Source organism: Amblyomma mixtum, chromosome 4, assembly GCF_055824585.1.
Source record: "Amblyomma mixtum isolate Tamu chromosome 4, ASM5582458v1, whole genome shotgun sequence".
In the NCBI taxonomy this organism is placed as follows: Eukaryota; Metazoa; Arthropoda; class Arachnida; order Ixodida; family Ixodidae; genus Amblyomma; species Amblyomma mixtum.
Window position 1 is genome coordinate 41,073,448 of NC_143015.1, and position 27,877 is coordinate 41,101,324.

The following is a 27,877-nucleotide window of genomic DNA, read 5'->3' on the forward strand; positions in this document are numbered from 1 at the left end:
CGAATTATTATCCTGTGCGGAAGACTTCTCTAATTTAAATCGAATTAAACGTCCCGGCTCTCGCCTTTCTTTTAGAGCTCACCGCTGGCGGTAGGAGGAGTTAACCAACCTTTCAGCCAGTCCCGTGGCGACTTGCCGTTCTGCCCTCGGTGGAGTGATACATAGCGATCGGCGAAAGCAATGAGTCCACGCATATTTTTATTTCCGTGGGCCTAATTCGCAGTTATGTTATGTCTCACTGGATCTATTTATTGACGAAAACCTTGAAAAATAAAATAACAGCAAAAGGGAAGCCGCCACGTTGCTGCCTGAAAGGCACTCCACGCGTTATTTGACTCCTCCTGCCTTCAGCGGTGAGTTCAAAAGAAGTTGGGAGCCAGGGTGTTTAATCCGATTTAAATTAGGGAAATCGGCCGCACAGGACAATAATTCGTAGTTTCTAAGGATGCTCGGAACGTGTAGATCGAGTTCCCACGCTAAAAATACGAGCGCAGATTCCTGTTTAGCGCACCTTTAAGGTAAATGGATGTCTCCTGAAAACAATGTGATGTGCCCTTGGTACTTATTTTTTTTTACACTCTAATGCGTATTCGACGCCGCGCACAGCGCTCTGAGTTCAACAACCATGACTGCAAAAATTGTACAGGTGCATCTTATATGCGAACGCAATAGTTCTTCGGAGGTATAAAACTTCGTTTCCGAATATTTAGCCCAGCGTTTCACGAAATGGGGGCAGCCATTAGTGGCTGGATATATATTTGATATGCGAGGCACCATGACTAAATTTTGGTGCTTTAAACAATCAGGACGAAAGGCAGTGCTACATTTATTCAGCGAAAGGTTGAGTAATATCGGCAGTGTGCGAGTTCGTACTGTCATAGTGTCCCGAGTAATATTTGTAGATAAATATTTCCAGCAGGCCTAGCTAAATATTTTCCATCTTCTTACCATTATATCTAATATGTACTTTATAGGCATATGAACGAGTTGAGCGTTGATGCATCCTTTAGCATCCTCAGAAACCGTGCAAACGCCAGTGCTCTAACGACTAACTCCTGAGGCATCCGGTATTACGTCAAGTTCTTTATCATCGTCCTTTGAGAAATTCATCATCTCAGCGCCTGCTTTTTTACCCCTGATTTTAAATGTCGTTTTGTGTTGTACTTCTCTGCACTTTTCTGCGCTGACTAGAAAACCTCATTTGAAACAGGCTGCGATCAATTACAGCTTGGTAATTCTCAACAAAACGATCTTGATAGTAACGTCAAACTTCCATGCACTCACATTCACAACTTCATTAAATTTCTAGGCATGAAAGCCTAGAAACTCAGGAGTCCTCAGGAGACTCAGCGGTCCGCATTAAGGAGGGATCTTTACTGCATGGCTAGGTGTTTCGTACCACGAAAAAGAAAGTACGTATCTTTCGCCAATAAGCTCTTCAGTCGGTTCAGAAAGCTGAACGATGTTTACGTAGTGAGGGCCTACCGGAGCCATTCACCCGGATCGTCGCGTCGGGAAAGCCGACCTGTTTCTTCTAAGGAATTGGTAATGCATGAAGGCTCCTTTCATTAATGACATGGATATATTTGGTTTACTTCTTCTTCCGCATAGGCGGCGGCGCTTTCAACATGCCGACAAAATGTGTCTGATATAGCTTGTAAATGAAGTTGGATAATGGCGCTCCATGGGAAGGCACTTATGCATACGTCTCTAGGCTGGAGGTGCCACGTATACTTTGAGGTCAGTTTGCTAGCACAGTCCGTATGGTTTCTCACAGCTTCAGAAGCATAGCAAACTTTTGTCTCAAGTTTTCCTACTCATCACTAGCGGTAATCTTAAACGCCAGGTAGATCGAGCTGCAAAGTTTTGAAAAATGAAATGCGCAGAATGTGGCACAGAAAATGAGGTGTCATTTCCTTTCCCTTTCTTGTTCACCAAGGCTCACTTCGTAATTTCTTGCCCTACTCAGAAAAAAGTTAGTCTGGTGAATCCTAACCTCAGTTGCAGTAGATATGTGGTGGGTCTCACCACTTGAATTTTGTGGGGTCATAAATCCTCATTTAAAAGTTAGGAGTTGCCAAGGGACAATACGTCGGCTTTGGCCTCGACTGGCGATTTTCCCCCTCTCCCCTGCAACAAGTATCCAAGAGTTTTTCCGCCACTGCAGTGTATCACAACATTTGTTGTGATCATACTTTATCTACTGCAGGCGAAACAGCAATTGCAGCATTGTGGTACGAGTGAAACGTTCATCCCCTCTATCCATAATAATATTCAGAGTTGTTATCAATTCCGTTCAAAATTGTATTGGCCATAGAGAGAGAAAAAAATGGTTAGGTGATTAACGTAGATAAACCGGATAGATGTGCGAAAGCAGCTGTTCATTTGTTCTTTTGGAGGGATTACTTAGGCTCCTTAAGATTCATAGATGGCGGCGAGTCGTCATACAACTACCAGCGCAGTGGTTAAGCGATGTGCCACTGCATTGGCAGGTGTCTCTTTCTATCACAGCCACAGGCAGGGAAAGCGCGACCCACGTTGGACTTCCCGAGCAACCTCCTGCGCAGGTGACGCGACGATCCTCCGAACTTACCCGAGTAACCAATGTGCTCGTGTAGCAACTCATGTTGCTAGTCAACAGGACAAGATCGCACGTACCCCCTTAGCCAAAGTAACCGAGCAGCAGGTTTTTACTTCTGAACCGTATTATGGAGTCGTTATGGCATCCCTAAGGACCAAAATGTGTCAAAACGTGAGGAAAAGCGCTTACTATACTTCACAGACATTTATACCTTAAGGGCTGCCGTAAGGACTTCGCTACACGGCTAGAAACAAACTACCTGTGCCCGGTTACTTTTGGCAAAAACTGTACCAATGTATACGTACGGTGAACGTGTGTACGGTGTCAAGATTATTGGTCGGTGTCGGTGAGCGAATGAGTTCTTTCGCATTAAAACGTTTGTTCACTACTCCTTGAGTCTTAAGAGTACTCATGAGTGGAGTCCCTTGTGCAGGACTCCTACGGCGGCTGCACCAGCTCCAGCCCGTTCGACCAGTAAAGGCTGATCTTTGGGTTCCCCAGTTAGAGAGCGCTGCCTCCCTATGCTCCGGCGCGGCACTGTGTATGGCTGGGACTGCTAGGTTTTGATGGCATCACCATGTGGTGCGATATAGCCTGGATGTCTCTCCGCACCAGGCGCATGTGAGCCTGCATGCAACAGGGTTTATATGCGGATAAATAAGTATGGATTTGTGTTGGCAGCTGTCTCCAACTTAGACTTCCTTTATTTAGTTGGGGATCGGGTGGGGGAGAGGCCTTTCTTAGTCCCCTAAGGTTCTCCACTATATCGCCTTAAGTCTGGGTAACTGGCAGGAGTCCCAACGCATCAACCGTCGTTCGGTTAGTATATCCTCGAGCAATGGCGTCCGCTGCGAGGTTCCCGGCCAGGCCGGCATGTCCCGTATCCCACATAATAAAGATCGATCTTCTTATTTCAGACAGCAATGTCTCGGAAATAAGGGCAAAAGGCAGATGCACTCCGCCTGACAGGGCCCAAGCACCCGAGACAATGCTCAGGACAAGCAGCAAAAGAAGCAAGAACTTCATACCCTTTCATTACAAAATAAAAACACATAATTGTACAAGGTAAAAATTGGAGGAAGGTGCATACTTTTGCAATGGCATAATTATGAAGTAAATATTTACAAGGCACATGAGAATAAGAAAATAAAGAGAATTCACTTAGGCAACGGAACAACAGAGACATCAAGAATTTAAGAATTTCTGCAATAATTTCTGCGGGAACAACCCTTTAATCATTCGGACGACAAAGGCGGTAAGCTTTAGCATTTCTTTTGAAGGACTTTTGAGAAAGATTTCTGAATTATTTCTATGGAAAGTGTATGTTTATTTAGAAGACTGGGAATTAAATATAAAAGCATTTCGGTTCCATAGTTAGTCCTTACGAGTGGTGCTCTGTAACTGACGTGCCTTAATTTAAAAGGCGCGTCACTACTATAGTTTAACATATTTAGTGGAATGATGTTTGAAATCGTTTCGAAATATTTTTCTTCGCTTGAGCCCGTTAGGCTTATAACGGGCACAGCTTTCTTGTCGATTCTACCTTTCAGGAAGTTCCTGCAGGTCGTCGGCCCGTCCCAAAGAGTTACGAGGGATTCTCTCCTTCTGTTGCCTTCGGCTACTGCGACAGCAATCGCAGTCCTCCCTGCAACAGTACAGGTACAACCTCCGTCAAAAGAATACAGCCCAAGGGGTTTGCTTCTAAGCTGTTCAGTCGAGCTCCCTAACAAATCGAGCAGTTCAAAGCTTCGGAGAATTGCGGACGCAGATGCATTTCTTTCTCGAGTGATTAGGCTCCCTGAGGATGCATAACGAGGCATGCTGGAGGTCTCGGAAGGAGCCCCTTGAGCTGTATGCTTTTAACAGGGATCGTACATTCCATTTCGAGACGCTGGCTAGCTTCTCGAGAGCGTACTCGATTGGCGCTGCCACTATGGGTTTGTGTCTTGAGTAGCTCGGTTCGTCTACAAACACTAATTCTTTCTTGCCAGCGATGCGCTTTTCTAACGCCTGAGGCCTTCCTTCCTTGCTGCCTTGGTGCAGTTGTGTGTGCATGTGCTTAGCGATGGGCAGGACAGGAGTGTGTAGGTTGAACTGCTGTCATGCGGCACGTCCTCTATTTCTTGGATGTTCTTGTAGCTGTGAGGGTAGCCTAGTCACCTGAGTAAAGCCGTGCCTTGGTCATAACAGGAATCGTTCTTTCTGAGCGGTGAGGAGTGCTTTGCAGATGCTCTAGGTATACGTTGGAGACCTCGAGGTCCATTAATTTTCAGTAGATATTCTCAGAGGTATACCCAGCGCCATCTTTTAGGCTTTCCGCAGCATAGCTTGTACCTTCTTGTGATGCCAGGATTTGGTACGAGAAGCTTTAGGCGGCTCCACTGACGACTACACTGTAAACAGAAGGGAGTAAAAAGGGTGTAAAACTGTCCTCTAACGCAAACCCTTCTTTAAAGGCTGTGCTCTAGAGGACAACTTTACCCCTTTTTTACTGCCATATAGGTGTATTTGTGTTTAGAGTGTACCGCTCGCATCAGCCTGACCGTATCCTCCTCTTTGAACTGGGGTGATCACACAAATCAGCTGGGCTGTAGCGTTGGAGCTGGGACACTGTCATCGTGTGGTCCACAATGTGGCTTGTTGGTAGCCATATTAAGGCGGAAGCCTTTAATGCCTCATCGTTGTAAGCAGGAGCTGTCGACAAGAAATGTCACGCTTTTCAGTTGGTCGAAACGGTCGTGACATCACAGTGCGCGAATTTCAAACGGGGCCAATTGTACTTTGCCTAGTAACCATGCAACCAATTAAAGGGATCGTATAGTGATGCTCCAAGTAAGTTTCAGTTTAGTTAATTGCTTACTTAACCAATTAACCTTTCTAGTCAGGCCAGATAAATAAATAAAACCAAGTAAGAAATTGGCCGAGCTTGGGAATCGAACCCCGGTCTCCGGAGTGCGAGTCGAGCACACTACCACTACGCTATGCCAGCTTTTTTTTCTTTTTTTCTCTTTCATGGTATTTATTTACATGGTTTTGTATACAAAGCATATATATACATATATGTGTGTGTATACACACACAAAAACAACTATTTACAGAGCACCTAGGTAGGCGCTACATGGCAGAAACATAATAGTAACATATTATAACTAAAAGACCGGTAAGGATATACAGCGCATCAGGAGAGGAAACCAATCCGGTACAAAGTCCAAGTTTTTGTAAATGTCCGTTACCTGCAGCAACATTCGGCTAAAGTGAATTCTGGGAGAAACAACAGGTTCAACGTTGCGATCTTGCATGCGCGTTTTCCAGAGACTATGAAGTCCAATCAGAAGAATCATATCATAAGGATTCGAGTCAGGTTGGGAAACAACAAGGTAGCGCACACTGTAGGAATTTAGGAGAAAATCTTTCTGTAGCGTCCTTTGCAACACATCCCAAAACAAAATCGCGTCTTTGCAGTCTATAAAACAATGTTCAATTGTTTCAGGCACATTGCACAAGCGACAGTTGACAGAAGACACAAAAATGTTTTTCCTATCGAGCCACGTCTTGACAGGTAGAGTTTCAGTGTGTAATTTATAGAAAAATGTTTTGGTGCAAGGAGAAATTGGCATTTTACGCACTCGCTTTAAAACATCATGATCCATGAGCCCAACGTAGACGGAACGATACAGTGGGGGCGGGAAGAGCATGGATATCAAATCCCTGTACAGATTTTTACGCGAAACAGAATATAAGTACTCATTTGAAAACCGAACTGTCAAAAAACGCACGGAGGCATAAACTTCCTGCATAAAGCCTAGTAAACGGGGTCGTTCAGTAAAATTGGAAGAAACTACTAAGTTCGGAAGTAGAGTCATGAAGTTAACCTGCAAGAATGCTCTAATAATCGGAAGGGAACAAGCACGAAAAAAGAAGAAACGGGCAACCAACTGTCTCACATACAGGTGCTCTAGGCCCAGGCCTCCTGCACAAACAGGCCTGAAAAGGTTATCACGCCGCATGGGCTCAAATTTGGAGGACCAAATAAACGTCGCAAATATACGATGGAAACGCTGTATGTAATGTCTGGCGCAGTGAAGGACCTGGAGTACGTAATAAATCCTTGTTGCCAGAAAGGTGTTGCAAGCCTGGGCTCGACCAAAAATTGAGAGGCGATGCGGTACAAACGTCTGAGCATAACGCTCAACAGCCGGAACTCGCTCTCTCCAGTAATGGGCACTGGATTTGTAGGCATGAAGGGGAACGCCAAGATATTTAGGAGGCACACAAGACCATTCTATGCCAGCGTACAAAGGTGGAGTTGTGCCCCATGAACCAAACCATAGGCCAGAACTTTTGGAGCGATTCATTTGAGCACCAGAAACGATGCCGAATTGATCTATTGTGGACAACACATCATCAATGCTGGGCTTGTCAATGCAGAAAAATGCAAGGTCGTCAGCATATGCCAGCAATTTGACTTCATTACCCAAAATAGGGAACCCATGGATATTACTGTTACGCAAAACACTCAAACAAAGCGGTTCCAGGTAAAGAGCAAAAAGCAGAGGAGACATCGGACAGCCTTGCTTCACAGAAGAGCGGATTGGCACAGGGTTCGAGAGCTGGCCATTAATGATCAATCGTGTTGAACAGTTGCTGTAGCAAAGTTGCACCCCTTTAAGTACAGTAGAACCCACGTTTGCTCGCTCTAGAAGTGAAAACAGAAATGAATGGCGAACGCGGTCAAATGCTTTCGCAAGGTCAATCTGAAGGAGAGCAAGCTGCTCATGACAACTGGAGGAATATTCAAGTATTGTCCGCGCAATGTGAACATTACTTTGAATGGAGCGGCCTCTCAAACCGCAAGTCTGGTGAGATCCAATGAGTACCGACATTGCAAATTGCAGGCGATTTGACAAGACTTGGGACTGCTATTCAAGAAATTTTGTAATCCACATTTGCCAATGTAATGGGCCGATAACCTTCTACCGAGCGCAGTTTTCCTTCATCAGTTGTTTTCGGAATTAGGACTGTGTGGCTTTTTGTAAAAGACTGAGGAAGGGCTCCAATATCGAGCCCCACTGTGAAGACCCGCAGCAGGACAGGAGTGAGAATAGATTTAAAAGCCTTGTAAAATTCGCTTGAAATGCCGTCAGGACCAGGCGTTTTTGAGACAGGTAACTGATCAATTGCATGTTCTACCTCTTCCTGCGTGAAAGAGCCGCTAATAACAGAACAATCATCTTCCGATAAAGGGCTCACTAAGGTGCTGAAATACGCCAAAATTTCCGAATTATGCACATCAGGTGAAGCACTAAACAAGTCTGTGTAATAATCTACAAATACGGTCATCACCTGATTTGTACTGGACACTAGTGTGCCATTGGACATCATCCCCGAAATAAATTTTGCAGTCGCATGACGGCGCTCATCAAGCAAAGCCTGTCGTGTCGGGTGCTCACATTGCAGATCACGCTTGGTACGAGATCGAACACGGGCACCCCGGTAACGTTCTGCATCAAATCGTTGTAACTCACTTTTGATACTGGCTAATTCATCCGTATATAAACCAGGAGCTTCGCATTCCATTTCATACAGATTGTAGAAATTTTTCCTGAGTGTCTGCTCCTGATGTTTCCTGTGAAAGGACCGCACGGAACCAATTTCTATAGCTGTAGCAATCACGTCTTGCTTAAACATTTCCCAAGCGGCGAACAACGGCATCTTGCTCGAGAGACAGGATTCCAGTTGCGAGCGGACACGAATGACAAACTCTTCATCATTAATTACTGAAGAGTTCAGCTTCCAAAGCGCCCATTTCGGCCTAAATTTTGACCAAACACTGCCTCCGAGGCGAGCAACCACCATGCATTGATCAGAGAACGAAACTGGTACAGTCTCACAGACCAATCCTCTGGAGACAAGGGAAAAAGATGCATAAATTCGATCTAGGCGAGCGTGAGAATGGCCCTGAATGCGTGTGAATAAGCGAAAACCAGGACATGAACTTCCGGTATCAAGGAGCCCTGCATCTTCCGTAACAACAGACAAAAATTCACCGCTCCTATCCCTGGGTGTATCAGGACCGGCACGATCAGCTGGGTCGCACACACAATTAAAGTCACCCATTAGCACAACGTGCCGGTCACAGTCCAGTAAGCTGGCAATGCATTCAAAAAGAGTAATGCGCTGTGGCACAGTATTAAATGCATAGACATTCATTAGTCGCCATGGCTTTCCATAGAGAAGGAAATCGCAGCATATCAACCGGCCCTCATTATCGACATTATAGGTCAAGCCCGAACAGGGGAGTGTCTTGCGCAGAAACAACCAGCAACCCGCCGACAAGCCCACAGCATGCGTTACGAGAACATTATATTCTGATAAAAAGGGCTGCAAAGCCACCTCAGTATCCTCCTCACTTTCAATTTTCGTCTCCTGGACGGCGATAACATCAAGGTGCCTGCTGCAGAAAAGTCGGCGGAGTTGCACCTGCCTCTGGCGAGACCTAAGGCCGCGTACATTCAGTGTTGCGAATACTAACTCTTCGGAATCAGCCATGATGACAGTAACTAATTATGCCTACAGTTCCCTGTTCTTGTCGGTAGACGGCGATGCCGCCTGAGAGCCACCGCCAGGCCTCCTGGACCGCGAACGTCGGCACTGCTTCTTGTGCCTCGACGTGCGACGCCGACGGCGATGAGTGCTGCGCACCGGGTCCTCATCGCCACTCGTTTCGGAAGCGCAGGACGCATGGCGCTTCTGAAGCGGCTCGTCTGTGGAACCAGGTTCAGTGGCCGCTGGAAGAAGGCCCTTATCCGGAAGCTGCTGGCCAGCATTGACAGCAGGAAGCGAAGTGTCCGCTGTGGTATCCGTGGTGGCCTCAAGGACGGCCACTGGTTCTCCACCAGCAGCAGAATCCGGCGCCTCACACCGAGGCGGCGCCACATGGTCATCCGCCGGCTCTTTACACTCTGTGGCAGCACTTTGGGGAACAACCGGTGAACTGACACTCGAAGGCTCAGCTACAACGGCGGCTGGCAAATCCCCAGTCGCGTCAAGTACTTCTGTAGCGTCCATGATGTGCTCCTGTAGAGCGTCGTCAGGGGGCCGCACACGATGCCGCAGCTTGTCAGCGTAAGTCACGACGCACTCCTCCGTTGTGTGGCCGAAACGCCGGCAGTCGTCACACCGCGGCGTACGACAGTGCCGACGAATGTGGCCAACACGGTTGCAACGTAAACACAGAGGTGGTCTGCCCGGAATTAGAACAAGGCCTGAACGCCGCACACAGTCAACTGATGCGGAACGTCACTAACCCCGACTCCATCAGCAAGAGACAGGACGACATCACGGCTTAGAGTTCTCATCTGCTCCATGTCTGAAACTTTCCAATTTTCCGCCGAGATAGATGTCACCTTCCCGTACGCCTGAAGGGCCTCACGGATGAAGCAATCTTCCAAGCGTTCGGGAAGCCACAAAAGCTTCAGCTTCACCTCCTTCGGTTCCGGGTCAACAACAACGCAGCGGCGGCTCTTCACCAAGAGATCGCCGCACGACACGAGCTTTTCTTTTCATTGCGCAGATTTGCAAGTCACCATCCAGACGTGAGACATCTGGAATTGTCCGATGGAGCTAATTTCTTTGAGGTCTATGACGTTTCGCGGCGAGTCTCTGAAATCCTGTGCCCTGTACGGGCGTCCGGCAAGATCTGCATGCAGGAAAACGGAGTCGGTCACAAGCTTACCGGTTGGGAGCCGGGGCAGAACAATACGGTAGTCATTACTGCCAGCAAAAGCCTGAGCAGTACCTCGGCCAGAGGCTGATTGAACCTTTTGTGCGGAGAACATCGAGGAACGCGTCCGCTTCGAACAACGTCTTCTTCTTTCTCCCACGCTATGCCAGCTCGATGGTTTGGAATGAACAAAGGTGCGTCTAGTGAATACGGTTTCTTCCCTTCCCGTTACGGCGAGGTTCAGGTGTGCACCGAAATATGCGAGACAGATATATTTCCTTTCCTCAAAAAACAATTTACTGACGAGCAAGGCGTATTTGTCCGCGTTTCAGATTGGTCCAAATTGTCGTGATGTCACCACGCGCGAATTTTGACGGGTGTCCACCGAAATATGTGAGATAGTTACTGCGCAACTTTCTTTCGTCAAATACAATTTTCGACTAGTGCTACTGATATATGCGAGACAGTTAATGCGTAATTTCCTTTCCTCAAATACAATTTTCATTTTCTTCATTACGGCCCCTCTTTCTTCTTTCACTCCACTTCCTCCCTTCCTGTACAGTGCGGCTCAGGTGTCCACCGAGACGGCAGAGAATTACTGCGCCATTTACTTTCCTTAAAAAGCGTTGCGTTCAAAGGGCAAGGCATCGCGCCGAACGGGTGGTGGCGTTCAATGGACTCCGTGGCAGCGCTACAACACGATGTCGCGTTGCACTCCTAAAGGCGAAGCTTAAACGTCATTAATTGGGAGTTAATTAATGCACCAACAAAATGTGAAGTGAACAATCGTGTAGCAGAATGCAGCACTCAGGCTTTTGCCTTTCAGCACTTTAGCCGGTAAAGTTCCTCGTAATTTTTGTCACGTTGTATTGACGGCAGTCCAGCGGTCAGGAAGACACCAGCAAGACTTGCAAACGAAGCTCTTTGTTTGGGCTGACTTGCGCCCGCAAAAGAACTGAATCACTCGGCGGCGGCGTAAGCAACAAACGTGCTCGTCAGTCGTCGAACTACGAACATCCGCTGCTCGCGGCATCGCTCAATTTAAAGCCGGCAAGGAAACTTCCAGATAACGGGTCGACATCATCTACAGTAATCTGGAAACACGTAGATGCAGCTGTTCATGGTTGTGAACAATCGAGATTAGTCCGGTCGCTTCTCGCGTCACGAACAAAAATGATAACACCCCTTTCCTGCGGCCTTGCTCGAACGAACGGACACTACAATGATACGTGGCAATATGCCCAGAATCCTCTTCAGGAATCTCCTTTGTGTCAAGATTAATGTTGATATCTAGGTTCTTTTTTTCGTATCTACGCGAGCGAATCCGTATAGCTTCGGACTTTTTTGGTGAGCAGGAGAAACCGCATTCCATGACGTGCAGGCTAATGGAGAGCGCGGCGTCTTGGAGTTGATCGATTGTTTTTAAGCATGAAATGCTTTTAGCCCCCGTTGTCGGCAGTGTGGTGACGTCACGCCGAGACCGAGAGCCATCATCCGGGCACTGAAATCCACTCATCCGGGCACTGAAATCCACTCATCCGGGCACTGAAATCGAGTCATCCGGGCACTGAAATCGAGTCATCCGGGCACTGAAATCGAGTCATCCGGGCACTGAAATGGAGTCATCCGGGCACTGAAATCGAGTCATCCGGGCACTGAAATCGAGTCATCCGGGCACTGAAATCGAGTCATCCGGGCACTGAATTTCAGTCATCCGGGCTCTGAAACGAGAACATCCGGGCACCGTACGAGACTTAGCGAGATTTAACGAGACTCCGTAAGCCCTCCTACGCGACCGGCATGCAAGCGCTGGTTGGTCTCCAAACGAGACAAAAAATAACTGCTGCCAGTGCCTTCTCAATGTTTATCAAGATATCAGTGGAGCTGTGGGTTTGATAACGCACGGAATTATAATTTCCGATTTCTAATAACGCGTGCAAAAACCACATAAATTGCATATTGCACTTCGTTGTCGTACGTGATCCGGGGGAGAAGCGCTGCGTTCAAAGGGCAAGGCATCGTGCCGAACGGGTGGTGGCGTTCCTCCCTTCCTTTACGGTGCGGTTCGGGTGTCCACCGAGATGGCAGAGAATTACTGCCCCATTTCCTTTCCTCAAAAAACCTTGCGTTCAAATGACAAGGCATCGCGCTGAACGGGTGTTGGCGTTCCTCCCTTCCTGTACGGTGCAGTTCGGGTGTCCACCGAGATGACATTAGGCCCGTAAACATTTCATGCTTACTCTACACTGGGTTACGGGAGAGGCAGAGATTTTTTTTAGCCCCCGTTGTCGGCAGTGTGGTGACGTCACGCCGATACCGAGAGCCATCATTCGGGCACTGAAATCCACTCATCCGGGCACTGAAATCCACTCATCCGGGCACTGAAATCCACTTAAGTATCCGGGCACTGAAATCCACTCATCCGGGCACTGAAATCCACTCATCCGGGCACTGAATTCCAGTCATCCGGGCTCTGAAACGAGAACATCCGGGCACCGTACGAGACTTAACGAGATTTAACGAGACTCTCTAAGCCCTCTTACGCGACCGGCATGCAAGCGCCGGTTGGTCTCCAAACGAGACAAAAAATAACTGCTGCCAGTGCCTTCTCAATGTTTATCAAGATATCAGTGGAGCTGTGGGTTTGATAATGCACGGAATTATAATTTCCGATTTCTAATAACGCGTGCACAAAGCACATAAATGCCACGTTACACTTCGTTGTCATACGTGATCCGGGGGAGAAGCGCTGCGTTAAAAGGGCAAGGCATCGCGCCGAACGGGTGGTGGCGTTCCTCCCTTCCGACGGTGCGGTTCGGGTGTCCACCGAGATGGCAGAGAATTACTGCGCCATTTCCTTTCCTCAAAAAACCTTGCGTTCAAATGGCAAGGCATCGCGCTGAACGGGTGGTGGCGTTCCTCCCTTCCTGTACGGTGCGGTTCGGGTGTCCACCGAGATGACATTAGGCCCGTAAACATTTCATGCTTACTCTACTCTCGTTTACGGGAGAGGCAGAGATTTTTAGCCCCCGTTGTCGGCAGTGTGGTGACGTCACGCCGAGACCGAGAGCCATCATCCGGGCACTGAAATCCACTCATCCGGGCACTGAAATCCAGTCATCCGGGCACTGAAATCCACTCATCCGGGCACTGAATTCCAGTCATCCGGGCACTGAATTCCAGTCATCCGGGCTCTGAAACGAGAACATCCGGGCACCGTACGAGACAACGAGATTTAACGAGACTCTGTAAGCCCTCCTACGCGACCGGCATGCAAGCGCCGGTTGGTCTCCAAACGAGACAAAAAATAACTGCTGCCAGTGCCTTCTCAAATTTGATAATGCACGGAATTATAATTTCCGATTTCTAATAACTCGCGCAAAAAGCACATAAATGCCACGTTACACTTCGTTGTCATACGTGATCTCTTAGGGGCTTCGCGTATCGAAGCAAAGCGGCGCAGGCGCACAGGGGCCCGGGGAAGAAGCGCAGCGTTCAAAGGGCAAGGCATCGCGCCGAACGGGTGGTGGCGTTCCTCCCTTCCTTTACGGTACGGTTAGGGTGTCCACCGAGATGGCAGAGAATTACTGCGCCATTTCCTTTCCTCAAAAAACCTTGCGTTCAAATGGCAAGGCATCGCGCTGAACGGGTGGTGGCGTTCCTCCGTTCCTGTACGGTGCGGTTCGGGTGTCCACCGAGATGACATTAGGCCCGTAAACATTTCATGCTTACTCTACTCTCGTTTACGGGAGAGGCAGAGATTTTCCTCTAGAGATCCCTCATTTCACTCCATCGTGATATCGTCAGCACGTTGTAGTCCAATGAGGGTTCCCTTCTTCTCTGACTTAGAGTAGAGACCACCTAGAGAGAGAGTTTGTACTAAGCTACGCTACTAATTTCCGGCTTTCTATTCAATGCATCTTAGGTTTTGTTTGATTGTTTTGCCAACAAATAGTTCATGAAGAAAATTGTGCTCAATTTATTGGCGTAATGTTTGCCTACGTTTGCTGTGCCGTAGCGGCTGGCGCCAGTGCGCAAGTAAGACAATTCAAGCGATTTCCACAGCGAAAACTCTAAGAGATTTGTAGAAGCCATTTACAGGAAGCAATTTATGAGGCACAATTACAGCTGTATAAGGCGTCAGATGGACACCACGAGCGGGTACCTCAAATCGCGATTGAGTTGTTCAGTGACGCAAGACGCCAGTTACTGTTTCATTTCAGTTCCTCAAAAAGAAGCAAATTAAAATTAAAGATCACAGCGGCGACTTGCATTGGGACAAAAGGATTTTCCGGGCTAGTTGGTTCATTTCTGAAATAAAGATTTAACTGCGCGAAAAGGTTAGGACACAAAGGAGACACATTCACGACACTTAGAAGCGCAGACTGACAACTTTATTTTTCAGGAATACGCAAGCCGTATTTAAATGCTCTCTGTGACAAGCCGGTACATTGCACAAGATAATTTCGAGATTATGCCATCGTCGAATTCAACACAAAACCATGAAAAAACAATTGAAGCTATCACTGGGCCGGCCCTCCCTAACAAACAAGTGAAAAAATGAAAAAAATGCTCAGCAATGCATACAAGGTTAGTAAAAGTGATACCAAACATGAAACAACTCACGATGAGTTGAAGACTCGATTTTTCTAATATCAACAATGCACGAAACTTTCTACAGCACTTGATGCTTGCGTCAATTTAAAAATACCGCGAAAAACAACAAATTACCAGGTCAAAACCGAGAAGAACGCACCACCTCTGCGACCCTTACAAGAAGGCGGCGTCAAAACAAATTAAACAGTGAACAACACTACGTCATAATCTAAAAACCACAGCGAACACTTATGCGTCTTCTCAAAAGGCTTCGTCAAAATCTAAAAAACCACAGCCTTCCGCCTACAGGAAGCCTTCTGAGATGATGCACAAAGGCTCGCTGTAGTTTTTTAGATTTTGACGTAGTGTTGTTCACTGTTTAATTTGTTTTGACTTCGACTTCTTGTAAGGGTCGCAAAGGTGGTGCGTTCTTCTCGGTTTTGACCTGGTAAATTCTTGTTTTCCGCGGTATTTTAGACTGACGCAAGCATCAAGTGCTGTAGAAAGTTTTGTGCGTTGTTGATATTAGAAAAATCGATTCTTCATCTCGTCGTGAGTTGTTTCATGTTTGGTATCACTTTTACTAACCTTGTATGCATTGCTGAGCATTTTTTCATTTTTTCACTTGTTTGTTAGGGAGGGCCAGCCCAGGGATATCTTCAATTGTGTTTTTCATGGTTTTGTGTTGAATTCGAAGATGGCATAATCTCGAAATTATCTTGCGCAATGTACCGGCTTGTCACAGAGAGCGTTTAAATACGGCTTGCGTATTCCTGAAAAATAAAGTTGTCAGCCTGCGCTTCTAAGAGTCGTGAATGTGTTTCCCTTGTGTCCTAACCTTTTTGCGCAGTTAAATATTTCGCATTGGGAGAATGTGAAAGCATTGATGCCTCCTCGGCCCATGTCGCCTCTCTTCTCGGATCTTTTTATTGAGTAATTATATGTGAATAGATTAATAACCGGTCACTTCATTCATTATTGTTCAATTGATTAATTATCGAGGAAGTGATCAATCATCGATCAATTGAGTAATTAACGAACAGATGATTAATTACATGCAAATTTATGGAACATCATTCAAATGATTAATTATCGGTTTCAATCTTATCGGTCGATATTTGATTACCCATTCCGTTGTTCAAATACGATGCCTAAATTGCTTTACCGTCCACATACTATATACTCGTCCAAACCACTCAACCCTCCATTCCTTTTTCTTCTAATTAATCAGCTAATTACTCCAAGTTAATAAAGTGTTCTTAATCGATTGCTTTGGATTTCATTCACCAAACACATTTCAATCTTTTCGAACTTTTATTTTTTCACTTATTTTCTACAATTTCCTACTATTGCTTGCCGTCCGCGCTATTTCGATATTTAATTTCGATATTTTGACTCTAATTATTGGCTGTTTTAATTACCTAGTCACCTTAACGACAATTTTTTTGCGCATCATCCTCGCGCTATCCTGTATTGACCACAACCATTCCTTTAATGCTAGCGGTTTTGCTGCGGACACGTTTAGCGGACACATGTTGGTGAGACGACCCCGCCGACATAGGCTTGAAATGCTTTCGCATGAATAAGACAACACTGAGAACTAGGCTAGTTGCTTCGCGAAAGAGGGCCCTGGATTCAGTAAAGTGTGCTGGGAAGGCGATCGAACCGAGGACCCCAAGCGGAAGAGGGCAGAATATGCAAATAAGCGGATAGATGCGAAGGAAAGGCCTTTGAGACGCTCAAATGGGCAGTCACTGGTGTAACGACAGAACGGGCTTACCACTCCACACCTCTAGACAGCTAATAGCATTCTCCTTTTACTCGTTAAATGCGCTTGGCCGGTAAGCTTAGACCTAATAATTTTTTCTATCCGACAGAATTCAGAATGAAACATGAAGGGCGACTGAAACAGTAACAGTAAACCGTAAATTTGCCATGCACGAAAGTTCAGAAAATTTCTTCAAAAGAAAAGAAGCTCTCTTCCACCTACACGAGCCACTGATGGAAGCCGCTTTGTTCCATTATTTTTCACGCATCTGCCACACTTACTGCTTGAAACAAAGCCATTAACAAATAGCTAATGGCATATATGTCAAGAATCGTTCCGAGGAGTGCGATCTCCGTAAAAGCGCAAATAGCTAATACCACATACCACACAGATATTTCGTAAGAGCGTGATCTTTCGGCGTCAGTGAACGCAACACTGCTAACACTGTCATAGAAGTAGTGGCTAGCACCTTGCAGAGTTATATCCACATCGCCGCCTAATGACATAAGTTTCTTCCTCTGTTTATAGCGACACTGAACGCAGTAATCACACCCGCCCTGATTTATCGTCATTTGCCACGCTCTCCCACACATCACGGTCTTTCATAATCAAGAACCTTCATCCAGTCTTCGGGGCCGTAAGCAGCGATCAATATCGCTACTAACAGTTTGCCGTCCGCTGACCTTTTCCTATATTTTCGTCCTGGCCACCTATGCTGAGGTGTCCATTTTTTTTTCTTTGCCGGTCATGTTACGGCCTCCAAGTCGCAACTGAACTCTAGTTTTCATCATTCTCATTTCGCGCATCTATCTGTTTCATCACAACCCTCTCAACCAATTGTGAATTAGTGTGACAAAGCACACTGCTTTTCCTCTGAACGTACTCTGTACCGCTGGCGCTTTAAATGGCGCAGTCTTTCATATAAATGCGAGGGTCGCATTTCTAAAACCCGAGAAAAAATTCTAGCTTAAGGTTACTCTAGACATGCCTCCTTTTCCTCTAGATTAATCTGACATTACTCTTCAGCGCCCGAGGGTATTATACAGGAGCGGTTACAGAATAGGAAAAAAAATGCACCTTCAATAAAACACATTTGTGCTTCTGTCAGCCGATTACATCGTCGAATTGATTTCAGAAACAACGAGATTTCCTAAGTTGCTGTTCTCAGATGATACTCCCGAATTTTAAGACCGCGACCCGTGCGCCTAGAAACGTAGTGAGGTTGCTCAATATACGTATCTCTATGAATGCTGGTTGTGCTGCACAATCGAGAATATAGGATTTAGTAGGAGATGCTTCTAGAATAGCTGCACGCAAACTGATTCATTCGAGCCGCTGCGCGTGCTTTCCTTCCTTGGCTTGCGGCGTTCATCCCCCGCCACAGCACCTCCCCCTCAGGAAACGGAGTCGTCCGAGAGAGCGCACTTCCGGCGAGTTGAAGGGGGTGGGCAGGCGGCGTGTTTGGAAAGGCCGGAAGGAGATTTTAGAGGGGAGCTTGAGAAGGGATCCCGGAGCCGTCGATGTTGGCAGGCTTGAGGCGATCGATGGAGACGATGGTGTCGCGACTGTTAACGCGCAGTGCGAAAGCTTTTTCTCCGCGTGCAACGACGAAATGGGGGCCTGTATAGGGTGCCTGTGTGAACTGCAGGCACAGTTCATGTCGAAAAAAACGTAGGCGCTGTCTCTTAAAACGCGGTGGAAAAAGCCCGGCATGCACTAAGCAGTTGTGGTCGAAAGGGTGGAGATACGAGGCTGGAGACGTGAATTGTTCAACGTAAAGTACCCCAGGAGAAATAAGATTGACGTTCTTTGGAGGCACGCGCACAAAACGACACGATGAACACTCCAATGTGCCATAGACGAGGTGAGAAGGGGCACCACCGACGTCCCACTTGATGGCCATAAGAAGTCCTAAAAAAAGAATGGCAATTGAGGAAAGGCCCAATGCTTCTGGAGGTAGTATGCCTGAGCGACACCTTCTGTTGAAGGTGTAGCCTTTTTGCCTTTGTTACGGGACTTCTGCAAAGGACACTTGGAATAACAACGAACCTTGCATATAAGAACGAAAAGCCGCAAGAGCACGCAGCAGAGAATGTTTACGTGAATTAACAGATATACATTGCTGCGGTGCGCTGTGTTTTCAAAGCATGAGCTTAAATCTGCAGTGCCCACTAGCCCCCCTCCCCCCCCCCCCCCCCCAAAAAAAAAACTCTTCTAAAATACGTTTCTTTTCAGTGCTGTGTTTCGTTCCCCTGCTCATTCTTCTTCCTACACCCAACGCTTTACCACGTTACATGGGCCTGTCAGAAAATGCAGGCAGCGCCGGTAAACAACACACCAACGCCGGAGCAGTGGGAGGCTGCGCTGTCCAGCTCGAAGACTGAAGAGCAGCTCAAGCTGATCGACAGGGCTCGCAAGACTGCAAAGGCCGCTGGGGCCCTAGACTGAGGGCTCCACCTACGCTTCGAGAAAGAACACTTGTAGTACAATAAAGTTTTTCATTCATTCATTCATTCATTCATTCATTCATTCATTCATTCATTCATTCATTCATTCATTCATTCATTCATTCATTCATTCATTCATTCTTCTTCCTGTCTCCTTTCAGCGTGTGCCAATGCTCTTAATATTAAGAACCATCTGTATAAGTGCACGTTCTCCTCGTAGCTTGCAACAACCTTAAGCCCAAACCTCAATTCTCCTGCGCGCTGTCAGCGTCGTAGTTATTCATGTCTGGAGGATGCTGTGTGGGATAATAAAATTGAAAACAAAGCAAAGTTAAGCGTAAAAGACGTCTCTGCTAATTACCGGCCTCCTAGGTCCTGTTACACAATTTGTTGCATGCTTTTTTATGTGTTCGGTTGAGGGCTTTTGATGCAAGATTTCTTAGTCTAACATAAGTGGGTACTGGCGGAAAATCAACGTCTTCTCTTCACCCTGAGCGGCTGGTGATCATATATAGTCACTGAAAACGGGCTAAAGGCGGGTTTATTAATTTTAAGCTCGGACTACATGTGTGTTTGCAAGGAAGTTACGGCTAGGACTTTTTGCTTAATGCCGTAAGAATGCGCCCTTAGCTTTTTTATGAGGACTAAGCAAAAAACAAAACAAGCTTTATCTTTCACCTGTCTATACTTTCTCATGCCTATAACATCTTACTCCCAGTAAGGGTCAAATCGAATCATTCTGAACTTCAACAGGCTTATAGCTTAAATTCATTGGCCGTCCGATCAAAACTTTAAACGCTTCGCGTTTTAAGATGCCTTGATTTAGCTTCAAAGATTAGGGCATGCCTGTTGATTTGTCGTAGAATGATTAATTCTTGATCAGCTTCATGCGATTTATAGATAGTTCTACAGGATGCTCTGCTTTCACTGAAATATTCCAGTTTGCACCTTCTGCGGTGTACACCTGCCGCTTAAAACCTTTTCCTTTGTTATTTTTTGCGGCACAGATAATGGTCACTTAAGTATTCCTTTTCTCCACCTTGACTAAACTTTCTGTATAAGTGTTGAAGCACCTCATCTGCCTACCTCTTATGATCCAATGTCTTCTGGCGTCCTTCTTATACCATTTTACTTTGGTCTTCCCGTGCTTCGAACGATGTCCAACGCCCTCTGGACTGTCTAGTTTGCGGTTTTGCCGTGAGCACCCAGTGCTTATCTTCCAACAGCTCTCTGACTTCTTTCTTCCGATGACTGAGCTTCTAGCTCAAGGCAGAAAGCAGCATTCCCAAAAGTATGCCCTGGCACTATTATTCCTTTCCGAACACATCTCGGCACTTCATACTTGTTTTACCCTCAGAATGCACTAATCTTCATCTTCGGGGCCATTTCTTCTTCATTTCGCCCTAAAAGTCTCTCTTCAATGTATCTGTTCTTCATTTACCCATTCCCTGAGATGTTTTTCTTCGGCCAGAGGAGGTGTATCATAGCATTTTATTGTAATTACCTACTCTGCGGAATCGTTCAAAATCTTGAAACCTGACTTAAAGGAGCTAAAAGTGAAGTTTATCGGATGTACTTAATATCCACAAGAATTAACCAAAATCTGCAAATCTTCCTGGCTACAAGCTACCAGTACCATATCGTGCGCGTACATTAAACTTGGGAGATACTGTTCTACGAGCTTTTCCTCTATTCAGCACGGCCGATTGTAAGCTAGATTAATTTCTCGTAGCCTTCTCTCCGTCATCACCACGACCAGCCTGACTACGCCCACAGCAGGGCAACGACCTCTCCCATTTCTCTCCAACTGACCGTTCCCCTCACACTTCTTAATCTCATCCACCCACCTAACTTTCTCCTGCCCCCTGATATGCTTACCTTCTATTGGAATCCTCTCCTATACCCTTGAGGAGCATCAGTTATCTTGCCTTCGCATTACATGCCCTGCCCAAGCCCATTTCTTGGGCAGTGCATGTAAAGCATGAAAGGTGGTGATCACTAAGGTCAGCCCTGTTTTAATCATTTACGTACCTGGACAGCTACCGGGCTGATTATTCCATCCCATGAGGTTTATAGTTTATTTTTTCGGCACATTTGCTTCCTAAGATGAATAATATATTAACAGTAGCTTCCACAGGAGTGCCCTGTTAACATTGTCTTGCGCACTGCCCTATTAAGCTGTCATGTGCACCGCTTATGTCCAGAAAGGCTAAATAATGAGGTGTGTTACCACTCCCTAGCTATTTTTTCGCATCGGATAAACACGAACAGGGTACGATCTAAGCGCCTAGCGCTTCTGAACCCTTTCTCACGTTCTCTCAATATAGTATTACAATCTATCCAAGACTGGATTTTTAATTCCACCGCCTGCATTGCCAGCCTGTATATAACAGCTGCCATCCTAAGGGGTCTGAACAACTTCACGTTCGTCTGATCTCTTCTCTGATTACAGCTTAAATTCATTCTACTTTGTCGCCTGCTGTCCTTATTTGTTATGAATGTTTTCAATAGTGTCAAAATTTCCTTCCTTCTTGGGCCAATCAGTTTGACTTGAATTTCTTCTATTCATGTGGCTGAGCATTTAGGCATATTCCCTAAGCCGTTTTCAGGGTAAAATTGGTCAGTTATAAGCTCGTTCCAGTTATGCTGTCCTTCTTTGCTTTATTGCATTCGCGGGCCATCTTTGAGGGCACCGGTGTACGTCGGATCTCAGCGCTTTTCCCGCGGTCGCCGCGTGCCAGCGCCAATATGCCGCGTCAAGGAAAAAGGACATAAAGCGCCAACATCTACTTTGCTACTCGCTTAATTAATACTTCCGTAACTGGAACCTTTCTACTTCGGCCCATGCTCATTAGCATGCCATCACAAGATATCACTTAAAGTCCACAAGACCTACACAAAAGACTTGTGCGCAAAACTGAACTGGCATGCTTGCCTGGTGCGAGAGGCTGATTCAGCTTATATTCATTAGCATGCAATCGTAAGATACAACATAAAATGAAAGACCGCACGGCATACACAAAAGAGCCATTTGTACCCGAGCTGAGCAAGCGTCTTCGCGTGGTGGAAGGGCAAATTCAGCACATACTCATTAACATGCAATCCTAAAGGTGCCCTAAACCGCTTTCTAGAAAACTTCGCTCTTGATTTTATATTTTCTTGTTTTTTGCGGGAGGTGGGGAGGTTACCAGAATAAATTGTTTCGGTCGCATACAACATAGCCCCAAATTAGCGCCACGGAAATAAAAAAAAAAATTCAGGGGCACTTTTACTGTCTAAAGTGCGTAGAGGCGAAAGCGTTTTCCTCACCACTTTGACTGCCTCTTTGGCACTGGTGACGGCACAACTGATGAGGTCACACATAATTAAAGACTAATTACTAAGTTATGACAAATTCCTAATTTATGGTTAATTACTGATTAATGACTTAGTACTCAGTAACTGCTAATAATGACGCTTAAGCTTCGCATTTAGTAGTGGAACGCGACAGCGTGCTGCAGCGCTATGTTTAGCTGATATGGGTGCCTGCGCACTCCGAGAATCCCGGAAACGAGGCTGCCAACCTTTTAGCCCGAGGTTCTTTAAACCGGGCTGAGGTGGCCTCGGATCGGGGATTCACGAAGGAGCGCATGCACTCATTCAGCGAGCTGACCCAGGCATACAGAGCCTCACGCCAGCTCTACCCACCGCCCCACCCCTCCCTAGATAACAAACATGCAACACTCTGGCACAGACTACAGACACACTCTCTCCCCTCGCCCCTTACCCTAGCCCACTATCATTCATCCTTTCCCACTCCCGCATGTGCCCTATGCCCAGAACCCTTCGCTCCTTCCCTCCACATCCTTTCCCTCTGACCGGCGGACCCTCCCCCGCGGGACCTAGAGAGCCTCAAGACCTGGGAGGACTGGGAGACCCTGCTGCGCTCGGAGGACCCGGCCGTGCAGACCATCGCCACCGGCCGTGCTGCCAGTGTTATGGACCTTAGGAACATAAACACTTGAGCGCAGTGGGGTCGTGCGGGGACCCTGGGGCGTGCCCCGAATTCCTTTTGAAACAAAGTTTTCTCTCTCTCTCTGCCGGGAGTCCACGGGTGGTGGTGGTGGTGAAAACATTTATTACGAATGAACAGGAGGTATGTTTGGATCAGCCCGTAAGGGACCGATCCTTACAAACACTAGGTGGAGGTCCCTAGTATGGGACCCCAGTGGCGGTTGCCGCCGCCCGGGCGCGCCCGACTAAGGCTTGTTGGGCCTGTAAGTCGTGGCAGCCGAGCAGGGTCGCCTCCCAGTCCTCCTGGGTTGGGTTGGGGATGGGGGGAATAGCGGGGTTGGAGGGGCAGGCCCACACCATGTGATAAGTGTCAGAAGACACTGCACTACAGTGTGGGCAGCTGCCGCTAAAGAAGGGGTCAAAATGTTTTAGCGCTGCCGAGCACAGCAATGTATTGGTGAGAAGGCGGAGAAGGAGCCGCTCATCCGCCTTCTTCAGGCCTTTACATGGGCTAGGGTAAAGGCGATGACAATTTTGATAATATGTTGTAATATCTTTGAATGTATAGACCGGATTAAAATCGGGCTCCTGATCGGATGGGGAGGAGAAAACAGCCCGGTGAGAGAGCGCGCGGGCGGCTGCGTCTGCTGCCTCGTTTCCTGCCAACCCCTGATGAGCAGGGGCCCATATGAGGTAACGGTGTGCGGGGTCCGTATCCCGTATGCAATTTTGGTATATTCGATAGGCTAGGAAGGGAGTGCAGCCTTGTTCGACGTTCCGACAGGCCCCTCGCGAGTCGATGATTATGTATTTTGAATTAGAATGTGAGGCCGCGAGAGCAATCGCGACCTCTTCTGCTTGTGTTGCACTGCGGGCTCTGAACTTTAGGCCGTTAAATGTGTTGCTGTTGTGAACTACCGCGGCCGTGTACCATCCCCCGTGGTGAGGGCAGGAGGCGTCCACGTAGTATACAGGACGCCACCACCCGTTCGGCGCGATGCTTTGCCCTTTGAACGCAGCGCTTTTTGAGGAAAGGAAATGGCTAAGTAATTCTTTGTCACCTCGGTGGACACCCGGACCACACCGTAGAGAAAGGAAGGAAGTGGGAGTGAAAGAAGAAAGAGAAAGAGTGGCCGTGATGAAGAAAACGAAAATTGTATTTGAGGAAAGTAAAGTACTCAGTAACAGTCTCCCATATCTCGGTGGACTCCCGTCAAAAGCGTGACACCTCTGCGACAAGCTTCTGCAGACATCCTGGATCGTCTATCTTACATCCGAATACAAGATACGGGCTGATCCAAGCACCTCCTGTTCATTCTTAATAAATGTTTTCACCACCACCTGTCTATAACGATGCGCATTAAAGGCTCTCGTGTTAATACCTGAGAACTGTTTGCTTTCGCGAGACTGCTGCCGCAGTGTGATGCGTCCCACCACCCGCTCTGGTGGAAGTTTACTCCGCTTGTTTCTTTATGGTGCGTCGGTGGTCATAGTTCCATTTTCTCGAAGGCCTCGTTTCTGCCTCACTCCTCAGTTTGCAATCCCGCGCGTGCAGGGCATCTCCGCGGATCGAGATATTCAGGCTTAACCTTAGCTAAGGCACAGCCAATTTTTTTTCGTCTTGTTGAAAGTGTAGTTCGGTTTGCGATCAAAGGACACATTTTCAAGGTCACTTTGCGAATTCCTACGTATATCTGCACAGCTTGCTAGCCAACCGAGCAACACTTGCACCTGAACGCGATGGCGTCCCATAGTTCGCTCGAAAAACTGTAGGTACTCTCTCGAAGACGCTGGAGATGAGGTTTATGGGGATGAACTAGGCACAGTCAACTGAAGCTATAAGGGATGCCGAAGCGCAGGGATGCGGAAATTTCGACTTCCATGGATTCTTTGACGTGCACTTACGTCGCACATAATGCGCGCCTCTGGCATTTCGCCTTTATCGAAATGCGACTGCCGTGGCCAAGATAGAACCCGCCTCTTTCGCTTCAGCGCCCGAGTATCATAACCAGTTAGACACCATGGGGTCTTGTATCGTCACTTGAAGTCAGCTAGTATAGAAGAAAACGTACCGATCTCTGCATTATTCTCCTGACACCCGAAAACAAAAAAGAGTTCCAGATATTGGACAGCACAATGCGAGACTCCAATAAAGATATTTTAGGGACAAAATAGAACTTATTTTCAGGTATGTTCAGAACCAATGCTTGTATGCAATAACCATCGTCAAAGTCTTATCACTTCCTTCCCGATATGGCACTATCAAAAGGAAGGAAATCAAAAGTGCATGGGTTTGCTGTGCTGATACAAAAATAGAAATAGAAGCGGGATAACGCTAGTCTTAAGTGGCGGTAGAGCACTTTTACGAAAATGTCAGCTGAAGACAAGGAAGTGTAGTTTTTCTTTGACCTTAGAAAAAATAAAACATTCTTCATACCCGGAACTTCTGTGCACTCAGGCAAATGTTTTAAGCGCATCAAAATATGTTTCGTGTTTCGGAAGCTAAATAGTACCTACACAAGCGCTTGACTCAAAAACGGCGTCACAAATTTCACGTCGTATTTCAAAACATACATATGTTTTGGGGCCGTTATTTCTTAGGTCTGGTGTTTATTAATTAATTGGGGAATATTCCTCTCTAGTTCACAACATTAAACGCAGCGCCAGTATTGCTCCTTAGACCGTGCCTTCACATGCTTTTAGCAAAAAGTAACCTTAAAGCTAGGGAACATCGCAAACAGCAGTTGTGCTTAAGTTGGAAATTTTTTAATTGATAGAAAGGCTATTTTATCGATATTTCTTCCTTTGTACACATCTCTTACAACTGGAAACAATAGTGGAAACCAACGGTGTTCTACGTGAGCGCATGCTTTAGTTTTCTTCATGGCTTCGAAGCGATTGAAGTTAGATGAAGTTAACGCTTGTCCTGTATCGTTCTTCTGTTGTGTTTGTCTTTATCGGCGCTATTGTTTGCTTCCCAAGTACTATGCAGCATCTAGGTCAAATTGAAGCTCTGGTAAATTACACTTTCTATACGTCAACATCAAACAGGGTACAAATATTTAATACGCACCGAATATCCGAGAGTGATTTAGAGGCAGTATTTTCTTCTTTCAACCAATGTCTTCCTGATTTTAAAGGCAACATATCCCAGCGTAGTTCGTTCGTTCACCAGTCTGTCAGCGTGTTAGCGATTAACTGTTCAATCATTTCAAGAGTGTGGCTGCAAGACCAATTTTGTAGTACTGCGCTTACTATAACCACGGGGGTAGAAGCCGAACACGCTTATATGCCTTTGCTGCAGGCACACGCAGTGTTGGGATCGGGGTAGCGTGATGGGGCCGGAGAAGGGATGAGGAAGTCGGCGAAGAGGTTAAGATGAAAACGAAGAAAACTTTATACAGGCTATTTACATGATTTACAGAAGAGCAACTGAGAGGGACTCTCAGTGGATGAGGACTGCTTCGCTAGCGGGAGAGCACACTGGAGTCCTCAAAACAACACCCCGTTAAATAGCGCACAGATTCCCCAGATCCCTGTCTGGGGAAATAGTTCGAAGAATGACGTCCAATCAGACGGACAGTTGCGGCCACTGTTGATACCGCCCACGGCAGGGGCGGCGCTGGGCCGTGGTGCTCTGCCGCAGCTCGGTTGATGGGAGAGGGTAGAGGCTCAGTAATTAAACACTGCTGTCTTTCACTAAGCACACCACCACTCTGTTCGTTGACCCGAGGGTCGACTCGGCCACGGAACGCCGCCATCGTCGCCGCATCTTCGGCCTTCGGCGATCTTTGACCTTCGACGCTGCGACCATGGTCCCACGGTCCTGGAAGGTCGCTGCCTAATCCACTTAGGCAGCAGGGGAGCCACGAGCTGCCTTAATCCACAAGGCAGGGGGGGGGGGCATCCCAAACCCAACAGCACCCCCGCCACCAGACAATGCGTCCGGAAGATGAGCCGCTCCTACGCAGCTCGGCTGACAGGACGTGCAAGAGGGGGCTCTCGTTTTCTCCAGGCCTCTCCTCATCGGCTGTCGATGTCCGGCTCTCGGAATTTCTCTGGAAGGCGAGTCAAACGGAACCACAAACGCCAAGCCACACACAGCAAAAGCAAGTGCCGTCTGTTGCCCACTCGCCCCGCCAGACCAAAACCAAAGAAAACTGATTACTCAAACTTCCCTCTAAAATCTTAAAGAAACAAAATTTTCCTGAACGAACACGAAGTGCGTAAGCCGATGCACGGTTCAGGTGTTGGGACCTCTTCAAAGTGTTGTCATAATGCACGACACTTCAAAAAAACGGAGGGAAATTTAGAATTGGTCTAGAATCGGTCGGACAAATTGAGACGACTCTCGATGTCACCCGGGCAGGGAGGAATCAACCGAGAGGTGAGACAGAGGCTTTAATTTTGCCCCAAGCTAATTCCTATTCGCAGCTGCTAAAGCTGCCCATGTCGTCTTCGTTGTGTTCTGCATCGCAGCAGACACGTCGTAAATGTGCGAAACTTGCACAACAAACCTCGCAGAAGAAACGTACTGCGCAACTTCATACGGCTACACAAAGTAGTACCTCTAAGAGCTCACACGAGCTATGTACGCTACAATGTCCAAGAGAGGCTTCGCTCGCGCCTCTGCGTCAGCGGACACTAGCGTGTAACAAATACTGCATGTAACGCTACTTGCAAAATCGCACAACAAACACTGTCGAAGTAATACGTTGTGCAAAACTCAATTCGGCTTAAACGGTAGCATCTCTGGAAGCTTACACGAG

The 27,877-nt window shown here is 47.0% G+C and overlaps 1 pseudogene; it reads right to left on the reverse strand.

Moving 5' to 3' along the window:
• Positions 1-9,151: 9,151 nt before the first annotated feature.
• On the reverse strand, positions 9,152-10,419 carry LOC149346310 (uncharacterized; annotated as a pseudogene).
• Between the last annotated feature and the right edge of the window lie 17,458 nt (positions 10,420-27,877).